The sequence below is a fragment of the Primulina tabacum genome, chromosome 16, assembly GCF_025594145.1.
Source record: "Primulina tabacum isolate GXHZ01 chromosome 16, ASM2559414v2, whole genome shotgun sequence".
Classification (NCBI taxonomy): domain Eukaryota; kingdom Viridiplantae; phylum Streptophyta; class Magnoliopsida; order Lamiales; family Gesneriaceae; genus Primulina; species Primulina tabacum.
Genome location: NC_134565.1, coordinates 26,298,328 through 26,318,102, shown reverse-complemented (window position 1 = coordinate 26,318,102; position 19,775 = coordinate 26,298,328). Strand labels below are relative to the sequence as shown.

At 39.2% G+C, this 19,775-nt stretch overlaps 1 long non-coding RNA gene and 1 other non-coding gene across 2 annotated transcripts in view; both read right to left on the bottom strand.

The window, feature by feature from the left end:
* LOC142530054 (uncharacterized) overlaps positions 1-19,775 on the bottom strand; it is a 76,892-nt gene that overhangs the window by 52,904 nt on the left and 4,213 nt on the right. The gene's annotated exons all lie outside the window — the stretch shown is intronic.
* LOC142530250 (small nucleolar RNA R71) lies at positions 7,326-7,432 on the bottom strand. Its single transcript, XR_012816090.1, has one exon. It is a non-coding gene; the product is annotated as a small nucleolar RNA R71 (small nucleolar RNA).

Below are 19,775 nucleotides of genomic sequence, written 5' to 3'. Positions count from 1 at the left end.
TTGTTTCAGAAAGGCTTCTCTAAATCGCTGCCACGTGATTGGTCCTGCAGCTGTCATGGCTGGCGAGATTGTTTCCCACCACTTGCCTGCTTTATCCTCCAGGAAAGGCACTATCACATCCACTTTCAGTGCCTCGGGGACTTCCAACAGTCGTAGCTGAGTCTCCACACTTTTCATCTAACTCTGGCTAACTTCAGGGTCTGCAGCGCCACCGAAATTCGGACACCTGTTCTTGCGCAGTGATTCATAATGGAACTTGATTCTGTGCTGAGGTGGAGGTGGTGGTGGTTGATTGGAGTTTGGATTCACTAACCCTTGCAGTGTTGTCTCCACGATCGTGGCTATAGCCATTAGGTCTGCTTGGTTAAGACTGAACCCAGGTGGCGGTCCATTATCGCCTTCGTTGGCATTGTTGTTGTTAGCGTAGCGAGGGTTGCGATTTTTTCTTGGAGGTCTACCGGCCATTTCTTACAATTTTTAAACGTTTCTAAGAATTTGCGGAGCATAACGACATAATTGAGTAAATAAGTTATTCTGAAACAACTTAGATAAGTAAATAAATATAACTTTATTAAATTTGAATATCGAGGAACAATTGAATGGAAACAAACAGTACTGAAAGAAACAAATCGTGCTGAATAACATAGCAATAAGGATAAAATTACTCTTAGTAATAAAGCAAGGTCACTAAGACAGCCTAGTCATCTATCTCTCCGTCGCCAACTGCTGGTATGGGCTCATTTAACTCTATCGGTTCCTCCTCTTCCGGTTCCTCCTTTGGCTCTTCCTCTTGCAGTATCTCCACCATATGGGTGAGCTGAGTGTTCTCTTCCATGAGCTGCGCCACCTGTGCCTTAAGTCACTGTATCTCCGCTTCAGCCACGTCCGTCTCATCATTCCAATGCTGCTGATACTGCAGATGGTACTGTTTCTTCTACTTGATTTGGTCCTTCAGTGCTTCAACTTGCTGAGTCAGACGTTGGTTCATATACGCAAGGCTGTTCATGGCCTAACCTAAATTTTCCAGTCTCCTCTTACCTTTGGCATTCTGCTGTTTCTCTTCCTCTAGCTCCTTGTGATAACGCTCCGTATCTTCTCGTAAATTTCCATGTTGAAACTTGTACTGTTCTATGACATCTCTTAGGTCCATGTTATCACCTCTAACTAGCTCACCCTGATAGATAGACTGGTTAAGGCGAACACGAATCTCCTCTTTCTCAGCGGCTAAAGTCTCGACTTCTCTCTTCCTCTCACTCAGTCTGGCTCTAAGTCGCTGAATCTGACGGGACTGATAGTGAAGGGCAAGCTCCTTCAAACGAATGGCAGCTTGGGCACGAGTGTGGGGTCGCATAGGAGTAGATGGAGCCATTTCCTGAAATCAAAAATGGAAATGCTCAGAATCAGAAAGAGACAATATATAACAAGGGACAATATGCAATATATATGAAAAGTACTTAAATATATTTTTTTCCAAAAATGGAAAGTTTGGAATTAGACATATGGGTTCGAAGCATATGTCGAAAGGATTCCAGAACAATCGACGGAATCGAATTCGGAATTTCCTATGGGAAGTTATAGGGTCTACGAATATTTCCTAAAACGGCAAAAACGACGTTTCGGAGGCCTAAACGAAGGAATTTCGCGATTTTGACCCCTACCTCACCACGAAGTGGTGAAAACGCTCGTTGGGCCGTTTTGGAGGGGAAAGCATCGGCCTTAATAAAAAATCCCACCGAAATTTTTTTTCTTTTTTTTGTAAAATTTTTTTTCTCGTTTTTCCCAACCGGATTATGAACCTGGTGGCTCTGATACCACTTAAATGTCACGCCTCGAGACTCGGGATTGACACCGGCGTTGTTTAACAATCACACAATCGAAACAACAAGCTTTTGTAGCACAGTGTAAACCGAAATCAGTTTATATATCATAATCTCAAAGAAATAACAGCTGTCTTACAATACCGAATTTTCAAAAAAACGACAGAGTTAATGCGGAAACGTAAACTGAATAATAATAACATAAACTTAATCTAAATCTTGAAGTCTCGCAATTCACCAGCCCCAGAACTGGTTCGATTCCTCCTCCTCGATTTCCTCCTCGGATTTCTCTGGGACAGGTTGTAAGGGGGGTGAGTATTTTGGAAAATACTCAGCAAGTGGGGGATATCAATCACAATATAAAAATTTTATAACATTTTCGAAAACAACATATAAATAAAACATGCTTTTCATAATCGTAACATCATACTCATGTCATAACAACACTGTGATTTTTCACCTTTAACGGTTTACTGACGTCAGTCCCTAAGTTTTAATCCTCTAAGGGGATGAGGCCATAAAACGGTTCTATCCCACCGTGAAGGGCCATATGTTGGAATTCCACCCATTTTCAGGGAAGCCTCACAGTGTCAACACGTAAACGTACCAAAATTTTGTAAAAACTTATAGACGGGAGACGGAGCTCGACCGAATCTTGAAACAAAAAAAAAACCGAAAATTTCATATGCATAAAACGGAAACTTTAAGTTTAAAAACAAGCCCACTTGTAGTATTTTTAATTGCTAAAAACGTGGAGTGCGCGATGCTAGACTTGGATCACTTTTTGTTCTTCGATCGGGCAGCACTTCGACTTGAATTCTTGGACGACTTTGGGACGATTTGGAGCAGAATTTCGGCTAGGGGAGTTGCTGGAATTTTCGAGATTATGCAGCAAGGGGATTCGAAATTGGGGTGTAGGGAATGATTAAGGGTGGTGGCTTATTTATAGGTGGAGGGGAGAGGGTTTAATGTGGCAGCCAAATCTCACGCATAGGTGGAGGGGAAGTAAAATTATTTGGATGTAATTGTGCTATCAAATGTCATTAATCAACCTAAATGCATTGTATGGAGAATCAATAATGTGAAGAAAATTCTATATATAAAGCATTTCTACCATCTTTTTTTCTCTTATAAATTATTGTTGAATCTTCTAAGCGGATATATAATTCTCATTTTTACTTATTATGAGCATTATTTGTGATAATTTTTGGTCTTGAAAATTTTAGAGGCATGAGATAAATTAAGAGGCATAAGATGAAACGTCTACTAATTTTAAAAGTGCGGAAATAATTTTTTTTTTCATACGTAAACATAAACGTTAAAAATCTTAAAATCATCAACGTATTAAAATATTCATCTCCTCTCAATCTCATAAATCGTAATGCGAAAAACATGTGGTCCTCGGGTCGTGTCACTGCACCAGGTCTGCCTACTCAGAGTTCGGCACCTCCAGTCTCCTCACCATTAATCTCACCTGCATCACACACGCCTAGTGAGTCTAAAGACTCAACACACCTGCACCGTTAATAACAAGTACATATACCTAGCACACAACAGTGAAAAATATCATACTCAACATATCTTTCATGAACTTTAAAAGCATAACGTAAACATCTCGTGTAAAATCATGTCGTGTCAAATCGTAACGTGTCAAAACATGTCTCATCATGTTATCATATCGTATGCGTAACTGTGACCTGTCAAAACATGGTAATAGCATATATCATCGTATCAGCATATACGTGTTAAAATCTTAATTTGAATTTCGTTCATTACCTGTGACTTTCGTATCATCATGTCATCATGTCAGTCGATGGATCCATCTACGTGTAACCGCGGTACCCGGCGGCGAGGGTCATCAGCGACGGCATTACCCGCCCACTGAGCCTGGGCCTATCATATCATGTCAATGGAAATACGATCGTCGGGCTCCCTCTGGGGCCTTCTCCCGTAAACGGGCTCCCTCTAGGGCCTTTTCCCTCACGATATCTCCAATCATATCATCGTGTTAGTCACAACTAAATCACTTTCTTCAAAACGTGCAATCATATTCATCATCACTTAATAAAAGCATGCATATACATAATTTTTCATTTAAACCAAGCATGCACCGTATTTATCATAATTGCGTAAAAATCGTAAACATGATGCATGAACATTTAAAATATCATGAATTTGTGCTCAGGGCGCTGCCAGGACAAAAATCTCACCCGGGGTGCAAAATGACCATTTTGCCCCTGAAAAACCCAAAATGACCGTTTTGCCCTTAGACGTAAAATTTCACGTTTTTGACATTTTCTTAATTCCATTGACTCTAACATGTCCCAAATAATTATTTAAGCCTATATGAACTTTCTCATATTTTTATTTGGCTTAAATCTATGACTTTTAAATTAATCTTTAAATATAACCTATTAATGAGTTTTAATCCCGAATTAAATCAAACCTTAGCATAAAATTCCCAATTTAAAAACTTAGACTTCTAATAATTATTTGAGCTTAAATATAATTTCCCATCATTTTATTAAGTTTAAATCTAGGCGTTTCAATTAATCCTTTAATTAACGTCGGTGACTAAATCCCGGATAATTCCAAAACTCATTATTTTGATCAGAAGCTTACCAAACTCCTAAAAATATCCCAAAACATATTTAAAAACATCTCTAGACATAAACTCGAGTCCAAAACAAGACGTGATCTATTCGTTTTAAAACTTAGACCTGGGGTCCCGGTTTTAACCCGAATCGACCCGAAACACACTCGATTTTGCTCCAACTTGCACCATAATTTAAACCACTCATCCTAGGCCATTTGGTACCTAATTTAAGCCCTCAATTATCGGCCAGCACCTACCCCACTACATCAACTCCCGGCCTCCCCCATTAACTTCAAAACCAAACACATGTCCTGCACCACTACAACTCCTCTCCAACATCTCGGTCCACTCCTTCATAACCACTTGTCCTATCTTTAATTACCCATTCTTAAAGCCGTAAGGAATCACTTAAACTAGGCGAAACGAAGCTGTTGTGCGAATCATGCACAAGGAAGAAGAGAACCGAGCAAGCTATCGCACCTCTCCTCTAATCGAGCTACATCTCCAAGATCCGATCTTGTCCCTCGTCCAAGCGCCTAAGGTACACACTTAGCATCCTTCCAGACATAACAAAGGCTGAGACATGGCTAGGTTCGAGCCCATGCACTGCCGCAGCCCTTGCTCGACAGCCTTCGAACCAACCCCACCCCTCACTCTCGGCCACCAAGGACACCACCTAAACCTCAAAGCCGCCGACCCTTCTCATCAACAAGGATAGATCGCGGCCTCAGCAACCATGACAGCACTTAAACCCCTTTCGCACAGCCCCTTTAACACTTGAATGTAGCAGCCCTTGGCACATCACACAAGGAAAACGTGAGTAATGATTAAAAGATGCAAGAATGTAGTAAAATTGAAAAGCTTTCTTGTGCATAGTGATAGGACTCGTTTTTACGTGTTTTTAGTGTTGGTTTTGAGTCGAGTTCATGCATCATATTAGTTTGTTTTAGTTGAATTTTGCATTTTTTTTAGCATTATTGAGCATTTGACTAATCTCGTGTATTCTGTGGTTATTTTGTAGGAATTGAACCAAAAAGTGGGAGAAACTTTGGCATAATATCGAAGAGGTCTCGCTAGGGCGGTCAAAAGTGACCGCCCCAGCGAGCATTGTGGTCTGGCCGAGGATTATTTTGCGCAAGTGTCTCGCTAGGACGGTCAAAAGTGACCGCCCCAGCGAAACCAGGGACATGCTCGAGGAAGCTTATTCGAGGACCTCTCGCTAGGGCGGTCAAAATATACCGCCCTAGCGAGAAGCGAGATTGAGAAAGATTTGTTTCCAAATTTTGAGGGACTCTATCCTACACCAAGACCTAACACACGAGATCAGCCGTTTTTTGGACACACTTTATCAGACTTTTCATTTTTTTTCTTGGAGAGGAGGCTAGGAGCAAAGGAGATTTCGAAGACCTCGAAATTTCCACGCGTCGTGGCCGTCATCCATCGTCATCTTTAGTATTTTCATTATTCAGTATTTTATTTCTTACATTGATTGTTGGTTTTTATCATGAATTTCAGTAGCTAAACTCTAGATTTGTTGGGATTTGAGGGGATCCTACCCCGTACTCAGTGTTTAACATTATTTCTCGACGTTTTCATTAGTGATTTGTTTATGCTATTGTTATTTCTTGTTTCAATCGAAGCCTAGCTAACTTCCTTTGATTATTTCATGTTGTTGATGAGTTCGATAGAATAGTTAACAATACGATCAAATAGTATAAACCACGGATTTACAATTTTAGTAGATATACGGAATTGGGTACGTGTCGATAGTGATAGTTCACCCGAATGAAAGCTAGTGGATTCCATAGAATGTAATGCAATCTTGAACTGTTAAATATTTGAGGACACTTGAGTACTGCATGTTTTTGATTAGTATTAATATAGCTCGACAGAGTATATTAATTAGTCTAGGGAATTCGTCGAACGCACGAGTAAAAGTCGAGTGTGATTATTTAAACACGAGTGGTAGGTGAACTGCTAATTCCCAACAAATTCATTTCTCATTTGATTTAATCCAAATTAATCATTGCGGTCTTGAGTACGTTTTCTTTGCATTTTAATTATTTTAGTTGTTTAATTTACATTAGTTTAATCATCAACTCATTTTATCGTTGCTAAAGAAATTTTACTTGAAAATAAAAATAGTGTAACGCAGTCCTTGTGGAACGATACTCGTATTCACTTACGTTTATTATAACTTGACTATCGTGCACTTGCGATATTTAAATCGAGCTTTCATTTATAAAATAAATTTTGGGATTATTCACTGTGCAAGTTTTGCTCGATCAAGTTTTTGGCGCCGTTGCCGGGGACTGTTGATTCACAATTTTTTATTTTTCATTTAAATTCTTTAGTATTATTTATTTTATTGTTATTTGATACTCTCATTGTGTTGCAGATTTTTCTTGTGGTGCATGCGAAGATCACTCGAGTTTAAGCTTGAGCCTTTTGACCCCGAGATCGAACGCACAGCTAGACGTCGACTACAGCAGCAAAGAGCGAAGGAAAGAATGGAAGGCGATCAACAAAGAGAGGAGCCAAGGCGTATACCGATGTTGGATTATGCACAGCCGTCTCTAGATGGAGCACGTCCAAGCATCGTAAGATCAGTCATCCGAGCTAATCAGTTTGAGATCAAGCCAGCTATCATTCAGATGATTCAGAACACTGTCCAATTTGGGGGAAGTGCACTTGACGACCCTAATTCTCATATAGCTGACTTTCTTGAAATTTGTGATACTTTTAAGTTTAATGGCGTGTCTGATGACGCTGTTCGTTTGCGTTTATTTCCATTTTCACTGAGAGATAAAGCTAAGTCGTGGTTAAACTGTTTGCCTGTAGGGTCTATTACTACATGGGAAGATATGGCAAAGGCGTTCCTGATCAAGTACTTTCCTCCGTCGAAGACTATGAAGCTCAGAGCCGACATTACTACTTTTGCTCAATATGAGCAAGAGTCACTTTACGAGGCATGGGAGCGCTACAAGGACTTGTTGAGGAGATGTCCACACCATGAGCTGCCTCTTGGGTTAGTTGTTCAAACTTTCTACTACGGTCTGCTTACTCCTAACCGTACTATGATAGATGCTGCTGCCTGTGGTAACTTACTGAGAAAGACGGCGGAGGAAGGATATGAGTTATTGGAGGAGATGGCTGCTAGTAGCTATCATCCTCAGTCTTATAGGCAGAGACGAGGTGCTGGAGTTAATCAAGTTAATGATTTGTCGGCGGTTTCAGCACAGTTAGAGGCTTTGAATAGAAAGATTGATGGGATGAGCATGAGTGGGTCGGCTATGCGTCTGCAAGAAATTTTCTGTGATAAGTGTGGGGGTGAGCATGATGTGCAGGATTGCCAAGATGGAAATCCATTCTATGTGCCTGAGGGAGCACCGGAAAACAAGTGGGATTCCAGAACCGTCCTAGAAATGACCCTTACTCGAACACATATAATCCGAGATGGAGGAATCACCCAAACTTTTCATGGGGAGGTCAAAACAACCAACATCGCCAACAAAGAGGTCCACCATATGTGATGCACCAAGGATTCAAGCCAGAACCGTCTCGGGAGGAGAAGTCCAATTTAGAGCAAATGATGACTAAATTTATTTCTGCAACAGAGAACGTGATTTCAGAACCAAGATGCATCCATAAAAGGGTTAGAGAATCAAATTGGACAATTGGCTAAGCTGATTGCTAATAGGGAGCAAGGAACTTTACCAAGCAACACGGAAACTAACCCAAGAGAACATGTGAAGGCGGTGGAATTGCGTAGTGGAAAAACGCTCGGGTCTAATGAGGAGAAGACCAAGCACGGTGAGGATGAGGTGAAAAATCGAGGAGGTAAGTCTTCTAACTCTACATCTACACCTATTGCACAGAATAAAATTGTTATCCCTCCACCTTTTCCTGCAACAATGAAGAAAGCTAAATTAGATGCACAATTTGGTAAATTTCTTGAGATATTTAAAAAATTGCATATTAACATTCCTTTTGCTGATGCTTTATTGAATATGCCAAGTTATGCAAAATTCTTGAAAGATATCTTAGCAAATAAGCGGAAGCTAGAAGATCATATGACGGTGAATTTGACCGAAAATTGCTCCGCTTTAGTTCAAAACAAGATGCCTCCGAAGCAAAAAGATCCAGGGAGTTTCTCGATACCTTGCATTATTGGTGACATTAATTTCATAAAGCTCTATGTGATCTTGGTGCGAGTATTAATCTGATGCGTTTTTCTGTGTTTAGGAGACTGGGATTAGGTGAACCCAAGCCAACTAGGATGTCGTTGCAGCTGGCTGACAGATCTGTCAAGTATCCACGTGGGACTATCGAAGATGTTCTGGTGAAAGTGGATAAGTTTATTTTTCCTGCAGACTTTGTGGTACTTGACATGGAGGAAGATTTAGAGATGCCTTTAATCCTAGGGAGACCGTTTCTGGCTACAGGGAAAGCACTGATTGATGTTGAGGAGGGGAAATTGAGACTGAGAGTTGGAGAAGAAGAAATTATTTTTGATGTTTTCAATACTCTCAAGCACACAATGCACAATGATAGTTGCTTTCGTATTGATGTCTTGGATTCGCTTGTTTGTGATTTTGTGCAGGATGGATTGAAAGAACCATTGGAGGCCACTCTCACTACTGAAAAGCAGGAGGACGAGCTAGACGAGGAAAAGATGGAGATGGTAGCTCATTTGAATGCCATTCCACCTTGGAGAAAGCAAGTGAGGCTTAGACTAGAGGAATTGGGAGACAGAAAAGATTTAATGCCTCAAAAGTCAAGCCTAGAGGAGCCACCTACTTTGGAGCTCAAACCATTACCTCCACATCTCAAGTACGTATATCTAGGAGAAAATAATAAATTGCCTGTTATTATTTCCTCTTCTTTGACAGATGATATGGAGAGTAAGCTCTTGGGAGTCCTCAAGGAGCATAAAGGAGCGTTCGCTTGGAAGGTTTCGGACATAAAAGGGATAAGTCCTTCGATCTGCATGCACAAAATTCTGATGGAAGATAAATACTCACCTCTAGCACAACCACAAAGGAGACTCAATCCAAAGATGCAAGAGGTAGTAAAAGCTGAAACAATTAAACTTCTGGATGCAGGTATTATCTATCCTATCTCTGATAGTGCGTGGGTAAGTCCTGTACAATGTGTGCCTAAAAAGGGTGGGATTACTGTTATTACTAATGAAAAAAATGAGTTGATTCCCACTAGAACTGTTACGGGTTGGCGTGTATGCATAGATTATAGGAAATTGAATGATGCAACCCGTAAAGATCACTTTCCCTTGCCATTTATCGATCAAATGATTGAACGATTAGCAGGTCATGAATTTTATTGCTTTTTAGATGGATACTCGGGATACAATCAAATCACAATTGCACCTGAGGACCAAGAGAAAACTACTTTCACTTGCCCTTATGGTACTTTTGCGTTTAGGCGTATGCCCTTTGGTTTATGCAATGCACCTGCAACATTTCAAAGATGCATGACCGCTATCTTTCATGACATGACTGAAAATTTCCTTGAAATCTTTATGGATGACTTCTCTATTTTTGGCTCCTCATTTAATGAATGTTTAGAGAATTTGAACTTGGTGTTAGTTAGATGTGAGGAGAGCAATTTGGTGTTGAATTGGGAGAAGTGTCATTTTATGGTTCAAGAGGGGATTGTGTTAGGACACAAGGTATCGGAGAATGGAATTGAGGTTGACAAAGCCAAGGTGGAAGTAATCAAAAACTTACCCCCACCTTCATCAATAAAAGGAGTTAGAAGTTTCCTAGGGCATGCTGGTTTTTACAAGCGTTTCATTAAAGATTTTTCCAAAATTGCTAAACCTTTATCCTCTTTGTTGATGAAAGATGATGAATTTAATTTTGATTTTACGTGTCTGCATGCATTCGAGATACTCAAGGAAAGCTTGGTGACAGCACCTGTTTTGACTGTCCCTGATTGGGAGCTACCGTTTGAGGTGATGTGCGATGCTAGTGATACAGCTGTTGGTACGGTGCTGGGTCAAAGGAAGAACAAGGTATTTCATACCATTTACTATGCAAGTAAGACTTTAAATGATGCTCAATTGAATTACGCTACTACTGAAAAGGAATTGCTTGCTATAGTATTTGCTTTCGACAAATTTCATTCATACCTTGTTCTGTCTAAAGCAACTGTGTATACAGATCATTCTGCCCTAAAATACTTGCTTGCTAAGAAAGATGCGAAACCTAGGTTAATTAGGTGGATTTTATTATTGCAAGAATTTGATCTCGAAATTCGAGATAAAAAAGGTGTGGAAAATGTAGTTGCTGACCACCTGTCTAGGCTTGAGCATGTTAGAATTAAGGGCAGTGACGATGATATAGATGACTGGTTTCCTGATGAACAATTGCTTGAGGTAAATGCGTACCCTTGGTATGCCGATTTTGCAAATTTTCTTGTCACTGGCACACCTCCACCTAATTTATTGTTTCACCAAAGAAAGAAATTCTTTTCAGACGTGAAATATTATTTTTGGGAGGAACCGTTCTTGTTTAAGATTTGTGCAGACTCCATGATAAGAAGATGTGTGGCAGAGGAGGAAACCAATCAAATTCTGAACCATTGTCATGACCGTGAGGTAGGTGGTCACTTTGGACCCATACGGACGGCATCTAAGGTACTTGAATGTGGCTTCTATTGGCCAACTCTTTTTAAGGATGCTCGTTTGTATGTTCTCAATTGTGATAGATGCCAACGCACAGGTAATATTTCCAACCGTCATGAGATGCCTTTAAATAACATTATTGAGTGTGAAATATTTGATGTGTGGGGGATTGATTTTATGGGTCCTTTTCCTGCGTCTTTTGCAAAGAAATTTATTCTGGTGGCAGTGGAGTATGTATCTAAATGGGTGGAGGCAGAGGCTTGTGCCACTAATGATGCACAAGTGGTGTTAAAATTTTTGAAGAAACATATTTTTAATCGATTTGGTGCACCACGTGCAATCATAAGTGATGGTGGCACCCACTTTTGCAACAAAATTTTTGATAAACTGTTGGGCAAATATGGTGTCACCCACAAGGTTTCCACTCCATACCATCCCCAAACTAGTGGACAAGTTGAAGTATCCAATCGAGAAATTAAGAGGATTTTAGAGAAGATGGTTAATGTGAATAGGAAGGACTGGTCCATTCGATTAGATGATGCTTTGTGGGCGTATCGTACTGCTTTTAAAACACCTATAGGCACTACACCATACAGGTTGCTTTTTGGTAAAGCATGTCATCTACCAGTCGAATTAGAGCATAGAGCATATTGGGCGACCAAAGCACTAAACTTTGATTTAGCTCTTGCAGGTGAAAAACGATTGCTGCAGTTGAATCAGTTAGATGAGTTTTGGGGAAGAGCTTATGATCTTGCACTATCTTACAAGGAACGCACCAAACGAGCCCATGACAAACACATTATAAGAAGGAAATTCAAAGTGGGTGAAGCGGTGTTGGTATACAACTCTCGATTACGACTCTTTCCGGGCAAGCTAAAGTCAAGGTGGTCAGGACCATTCACTATAGCCAAGGTGTTCACATCGGGTGCAGTGGTGTTGCATGATGGCAAGGAAGGGACATTTACTGTGAACGCTCAAAGGTTGAAGCACTATATCGGTGGCACAATTGAGCCACAAATTGGAGTCACTCGGCTCCATGACAGTCATTGAGGACATGGGTGAAGAGTCGAGCTCTAGACTATAAATTGAGAACTACTTCTACTCCTTATTTCGATTTTGATTATATTTTTTTTTTTTAGTTATTAATCGCATCATTTGCATTTAGGTAGTTGCATGGCATTGCATTCAAATTTTTCTCCCGAACACTTCTTTTGCGAAAACGTCTCGCCATGGCGGGAAAAATATACCGCCCTAGCGAGTCGCGCAGATTAAAAATTTTTCTCCCCGAAAACTTCTCGCTCGGGCGGTCAACTTTGACCGTCCTAGCGAGTCGCACAGATTAACAAAAATTTTTTTTCCGAAAACTTCTCGCTCGGGCGGTCAGTTTTGACCGCCCTAGCGAGTCGCGCGGATTATAAATACTTTCCTCTTCTCTTTTCCTCCCCACTTCGAACCCTACTCCTCCCCTCCGATTTTCGGCGCCCCCTCCATCTTTTGTGCTCAATCCTTATTATTTGGTGATTTTTCAGGGCAAATACTCAATCTTGGTCCATACACTCCAAGAGGAAGCATTTAGGCTACAAGATTTTCTTCTCCGGCGGTCTTTCAAGCAACTCCGGTCATCTTCCACATATTCCGGTGAGCTTCTCCGGCGACCCTCAACAATTTTCCGGCGGTTGGATACTTTGTGCACTCCAATCTCTACATGGCACCCAAAAGATCTAAGGTAACTCACGGTGCTTCTAGTTCTCGTTCCACTCCGTCTATGTTTGTGAATGAAAAAGCTAGGGAGAGATTTGAGCATGCTAGACTACATAGGAAATCAATCCCTGAGCGTGGATTTAGCTCGTTTCTTATCGGTCAATTTTCGGAGTCCCAAATAGAAAGAAGAGGGTGGAATACCTTTGTAGCACAACCGAATGCAGCAGTAGTTCCGGTTGTGCGTGAATTTTATGCCAATGCTCCGGAGGGAAATGAGTCGAAGGCATTTGTGAGGGGACATCTAGTCCCGTATGATCCCAAGACGATCAATGATATGTTGGGTTTACCGTCGGTGGACGATTCGGTGTTTCAGGCGTGGGTGCTTAACCCGGATTATGATTTGATCATTCGCACACTCTGTTATCCGGGCACCACGTGGAAACAACCGGGGACTTACACGGTCTTTCTTGAAAAGTTTTTGAAAGTGGATGGGGCATTGTGGTATGCATTCTTGTCTAAGAGATTGATGCCGGTCGTTCATAAGAGTGATGTGCAGCGTGAGCGGGCGGTTGTTCTTTATGCCATCTGTACTGGGATGGTGATTGATGTGGGCAGGCTCATTTTCGGACAGCTTAACATGTGCATTAATAGCAGCAATTTGGCTTTTTACTTCCCGACGATAGTGACTGAGCTGTGTGCCCGAGCGGGGGTGATATTCGAAGATGATGATGAGTGGTAACCGCCGATGAGAGCCATTGATGAGGGTCTCTATAAATCCAAGAGGGAGAAGAGACAGGCTGAGCTGCCCGAGGAGATATTTTTCGATTATGGGATAGCAGCTCAACCACCTCCGGCCTTAGGACATGCACCACCACCCCCGCAGCCACGCCGCCATGCCATGCGAGATCGCGTCGCCGAATTGGGCGCTTGGGCCCATTATCAGACGCAAGTACCAGGCCGTTAATCAGGCACATATTCAGAACATCGAACACCTGGTGCAGGGGATCTCAACTCATTTGGGCATCGACACTTCCGGACGGCCACCTACACCCGCATTCCTGCCACCCTTCCAGTTTCAGTACAATTATCATATGCCCCCAGCAGCTGAAGAGGGAGTTCCACCGCCGGAGAATGAGGAGGAGGATGATTTCTGATCAGGGGAGTTTACTGTTTCCCCTTTCTTTTTATTTTGCATATTCTGTCTTTGCCTTCACATTCATGAGTTTTTATGTTTTTAGTGTTTGTTTCGTTTTGTGCAATGAGGGCATTGCACAACTATAGTATGAGGGGGTAGATTGTTATGTTTTCTTAGTTAATTAGTTTTAAATTCGTAGCATTTCTTTTGTTTGGTGGAGTTTATATTACTTTGGTGGTGTCAATTTTCAGTTATGGGAGTTTATTTGGTGTTGTTAGTATTGTTTGTGTTGAGTTGGTTGTTTTTAGTCCGTTATAGTATTGCATGTTTGGTGTCGTTTATAGTGAGAAGACATAGTGTATGAGCCAATGATGATGTTGAATTGATAGTATACAAAAGTATTGATTGGGTCACCTCATGAATGGTACTCTTGATTGTTAAAGCATGAATTTTGGCACAAAGTTGAACTTTTTGAGCACATATGTGTGGGGACTAGAATTTGTAGGAATAATGGTGAAATTTGAAGGTTTTGTGTGGATTAACTTGAAAGGCATCATTTATGAGTTGATTTAGCATGTAAACCCGTGAAAATAAGTCACTAATTGGGACCTTGAATGAGAACATGTGATTTGCCTTGAACTTTACATTTACCCCCTTTTTCAATGCACTGAATTAAAATATCATACTCCTAACCAGCTGTAATCCAAAGTATATATTCTTAGCCTAGGGAGTACACGTGTGAAAATTGTGCATCAAAAAAAAAAAAATTATATCGAAAAAGAAAAAATTGGTGGAGATGTAAGGTGAGGGGGAGCCGAAATAAAAGGAATGAAATTCTATTCCTGGGCTAAAAGGTGGAGATGTAAGGAGACGAGGAAAGACGAAAAGTCTTGACGATTGCACATTGAAAATGATCGGTGTACTCCCGACTGTTAGCCACTTGAGCATATTTTTCTTCTTTTCGACACCCTTCTCTGCACTTAAGAATCGAATAAAGTTCAAATTATGGTTAGTGATAAATGGACACGGGAGTGCATGCTAGTGAGACTTGTATTGAAGTGCTAATTGAGTGACTCGCATGATCGGATGATTGATCTATTTGAAGTACGAATGACTAGACCCATCATGACACACACACATGTTCAAATTAGTGTCGAGATTTATGTGTAGATGAGAATGAGTATTCGTTTGTGATTTGACTTGATTATGATTTGTACGTGGGAAAGTTCACTGAGGCACGAGCATAAAAGTGTTAACTCACCATTGACATTTACTTGTGTTGGTTATTTCTTGTTTGAGTATTTTGTGTTTGTTGTGTTTGTTTAGAATCTCGTGCTTTAACCTATTTTGCTCGAGGGCGAGCAAAAGGTTAGTATGAGGGGGTTGATAGGACTCGTTTTTACGTGTTTTTAGTGTTGGTTTTGAGTCGCGTTCATGCATCATATTAGTTTGTTTTAGTTGAATTTTGCATTTTTTTTAGCATTATTGAGCATTTGACTAATCTCGTGTATTCTGTGGTTATTTTGTAGGAATTGAACCAAAAAGTGGGAGAAACTTTGGCATAATATCGAAGAGGTCTCGCTAGGGCGGTCAAAAGTGACCGCCCCAGCGAGCATTGTGGTCTGGCCGAGGATTATTTTGCGCAAGTGTCTCGCTAGGGCGGTCAAAAGTGACCGCCCCAGCGAAACCAGGGACATGCTCGAGGAAGCTTATTCGAGGACCTCTCGCTAGGGCGGTCAAACTATACCGCCCTAGCGAGAAGCGAGATTGAGAAAGATTTGTTTCCAAATTTTGAGGGACTCTATCCTACACCAAGACCTAACACACGAGATCAGCCATTTTTTGGACACACTTTATCAGACTTTTCATATTTTTTCTTGGAGAGGAGGCTAGGAGCAAAGGAGATTTCGAAGACCTCGAAATTTCCACGCGTCGTGGCCGTCATCCATCGTCATCTTTAGTATTTTCATTATTCAGTATTTTATTTCTTACATTGATTGTTGGTTTTTATCATGAATTTCAGTAGCTAAACTCTAGATTTGTTGGGATTTGAGGGGATCCTACCCCGTACTCGGTGTTTAACATTATTTCTCGACGTTTTCATTAGTGATTTGTTTATGCTATTGTTATTTCTTGTTTCAATCGAAGCATAGCTAACTTCCTTTGATTATTTCATGTTGTTGATGAGTTCGATAGAATAGTTAACAATACGATCAAATAGTATAAACCACGGATTTACAATTTTAGTAGATATACGGAATTAGGTACGTGTCGATAGTGATAGTTCACCCGAATGAAAGCTAGTGGATTCCATAGAATGTAATGCAATCTTGAACTGTTAAATATTTGAGGACACTTGAGTACTGCATGTTTTTGATTAGTATTAATATAGCTCGACAGAGTATATTAATTAGTCTAGGGAATTCCGTCGAACGCACGAGTAAAAGTCGAGTGTGATTATTTAAACACGAGTGGTAGGTGAACTGCTAATTCCCAACAAATTCATTTCTCATTTGATTTAATCCAAATTAATCATTGCGGTCTTGAGTACGTTTTCTTTGCATTTTAATTATTTTAGTTGTTTAATTTACATTAGTTTAATCATCAACTCATTTTATCGTTGCTAAAGAAATTTTACTTGAAAATAAAAATAGTGTAACGCAGTCCTTGTGGAACGATACTCGTATTCACTTACGTTTATTATAACTTGACTATCGTGCACTTGCGATATTTAAATCGAGCTTTCATTTATAAAATAAATTTTGGGATTATTCACTGTGCAAGTTTTACTCGATCACATAGCTGGATCGATACTTCTATGCAAACAAACACCCAAATCCGAAAATAACTAGCATGTATGATGCAGAAATAATGGTACATGCGTGCCTTGATGATTAAAGAGCAAGAACGATGCGATGAAGACCCGGAAGAATTTTCCCTTGCCTGAAAAGAAGTGGCCGAAGCCTTCTTGAATTTCTTGCTATCAAACCGAACATAGAATGCAGCTGGAAATGATGAAGCCGAGAATGTAAGGTGGTGGGAGAGGAAAGTGTCGGTTGTTGTATATAATATATGTAGGGTAGCTCTAGTACAATAATTAAATGATTAATTAGTAGATAATGGACCCTAATTGTTTAATTAGAAGCTTAAAAAATATTTAAGCACAATAAGCTTAAAAATAAGTCCATTAAATCCAAACATATTGCGAAAAATATTTCGTAAAATAAATTCTATCATGCATGAATTATGTATAAAATGCATAAAAATAATTAAACACATAATTTATGAATAAAAATACATTTAATGCTTTAATAAAATACCAAAGAAATTTAATAATTTGCATGCATGTGATTCACGTGGACTTTCCGCTTTTCGGGACGTTACATAAGATATTCCTGTGATTACGATAATATAAAAATAAGATACTAATTAAGAAAAACAAAATAATTTAGTTAAAAAATATAATTTTTTTAGTATGAATTGATCGTATTAAAATACATAATGAGTTATATGTAAATTATAGTAAATGTGGCAATGGAAAGAAATTTCGCACTATCATAACAAAAATAACTAATTGCATAAATTTTTTTAACTATATTTTGTGAGCCCATTTATTATAATTACAATTAATTATCAAAAAAATTGATTTAATTAAATCTATAGTAGAAAAATAGTTTAAAATACTTTAAAATGGACCTTAAGGTCTGGAAATATTTTGGCATGACCTCCCCGTAAATACGAGATACTAAAATTTAAAATATCTTTAAAAAAAATGACTTAATAACGATGTTGTGGTACGCATAAATATTCACACCCAAGTGCCGATTAGGACACAAAACAACAATTCACAGACATAAATTAATATATAGCCGGCAAGACTCACAAAAACATAAAATAAGTCCCAATGCATCATAACAAGTGCAATTCACCATACAAACACATGAGGCATCTCTCAGTCAATAGACTTTGACATAAAAAGGATTGATTTACAAAATAATAAAAGTGGATTAACTGAGAGACTTTAACTCTGACAACTGAGTAATCTTATCTCAGTCGCGTGCTTCACGAGCAGAACCTCCACCTGATGCTGCAAAGCTACTCGATTGACCTACCATGGTACTTAACAGCAGCCACAATAGCTCCCACATTATAAACACTGAGGTTAGGATTCTGGTATGACACAGTTCAACAATAACAATAATAAACATAAATCATTCATAAACATATAAAAGAATGAAATATGTAATGCATGAACATGGCTCAATCACAACATAAGAATATGAGACACGGAGGGGAGCTACATCGTCATGCAGCTAAACCACCCTGCCAAATACGCGAGATATGTCATGCTGTGTCCAATAAACACCCACGACTCGACCTCCATACAGCTGATAACGATACAACAGGAAGACACAATAACAAACAACGTATGATATCAATATTTCAAGTGCATATCACACATAAAATGCATCAACAAATAGACAACTATAATTTTGGTATCAGGGATAACTCAACTCAAAAGCCGCTAGCTGATTCCGAAATAACCACTGTGTGTCAGGATGTCAGAAATACAATATAAGAAACGAAAAAGATAACAAGAATTATAGGGCTCAATATGAATACCATAATATCATGTCTTATACTAAATGTCATAAAATATGTTAAATAATTGAACATATAATTAAACAAGGAATTTAATTAACATAATTCGAATAAATCAGATGAATACGAGTAAACATAATTTATAATTTACAGTCGTATGTCAACGAACTGTAACATACCTAAACTGACTTTGAACCACAACAAGCTCAACTTTGATCTCCTCGGCCTAACAAATAAGTTAATATAACACGTCAAGTAAATTTCAAATTCATCAACAATAATTCTAAAAATCCTAACTCAACGAATTTTTATCCAAAATCCTCAACTTTCCACTTACGATTTTTTTCTCTCTCAAAAATTGTATTTAAAGTCTAAGAAATTATGTATAATCAACTTTTCGTCAAAAATTTATATTTTACCATTTTCAGCTTATATCTAGGCTTAGTTTTAAGATCATAACTCATCATATATTTATCCAAAATATATTACAGTACATGGTTGGAATCCTGACTTAATTTCCTTTCGATGTTTTCATCTGGAGACATCGAAATGAGATTCTATCATTTAGTTAGAGCAACACTGACCGCAATAGAAATCATGAGCTGCAGGTTCTGATACAGATTTTGGGTTTGACACTTGATAGAATAAAATTCATATCTCATTCATTGCTTACTCAAAACGGGTTCTGTCAATTGGAAATGAAACCAAATTCCAAATCTCGTTCGTTTACTCCCAGAATTCAATTGAATACATTGGATTCATTTGGTTCGTGGACAGATTTCTAGCAGCAGAGTAGCTTCAGGAAACTACCCATAACTATCTCGAGTTTTGATGGATTCAAACGATTCTTGTCTCATTTCAAAGATAACTTATAGTTCTACAACTTTTATTTGAACCACAACTCTAGAAACCTAGTGCACACAGCTCAAAACTGTTAAGATTTGAACTTGGAACTAACTCAAACCCAAAAGCTAGCTCAAGAGGTGAGGATTGTCCAATACCATATATATAACTCTTTAGATATTTATCCAACGGACTGTGGGACAACTAGCAGTAACACCGAAATACAGTAAGTTTGCTTCTCATCTAAACCACATAATACAGATTTGACACCTTTTGCTAGAAAATTCATATAAAATACGTTACTAACTGAAATTCGATTATTTTAGTGACCAAAGAAAGAAAACACGGAGCACTACAAGTTCTATTTGTATCATACCTAAAATTAACAGTGTACATATCGCAGCAACAAGAAGAACATGTCACCTAACTGAATCT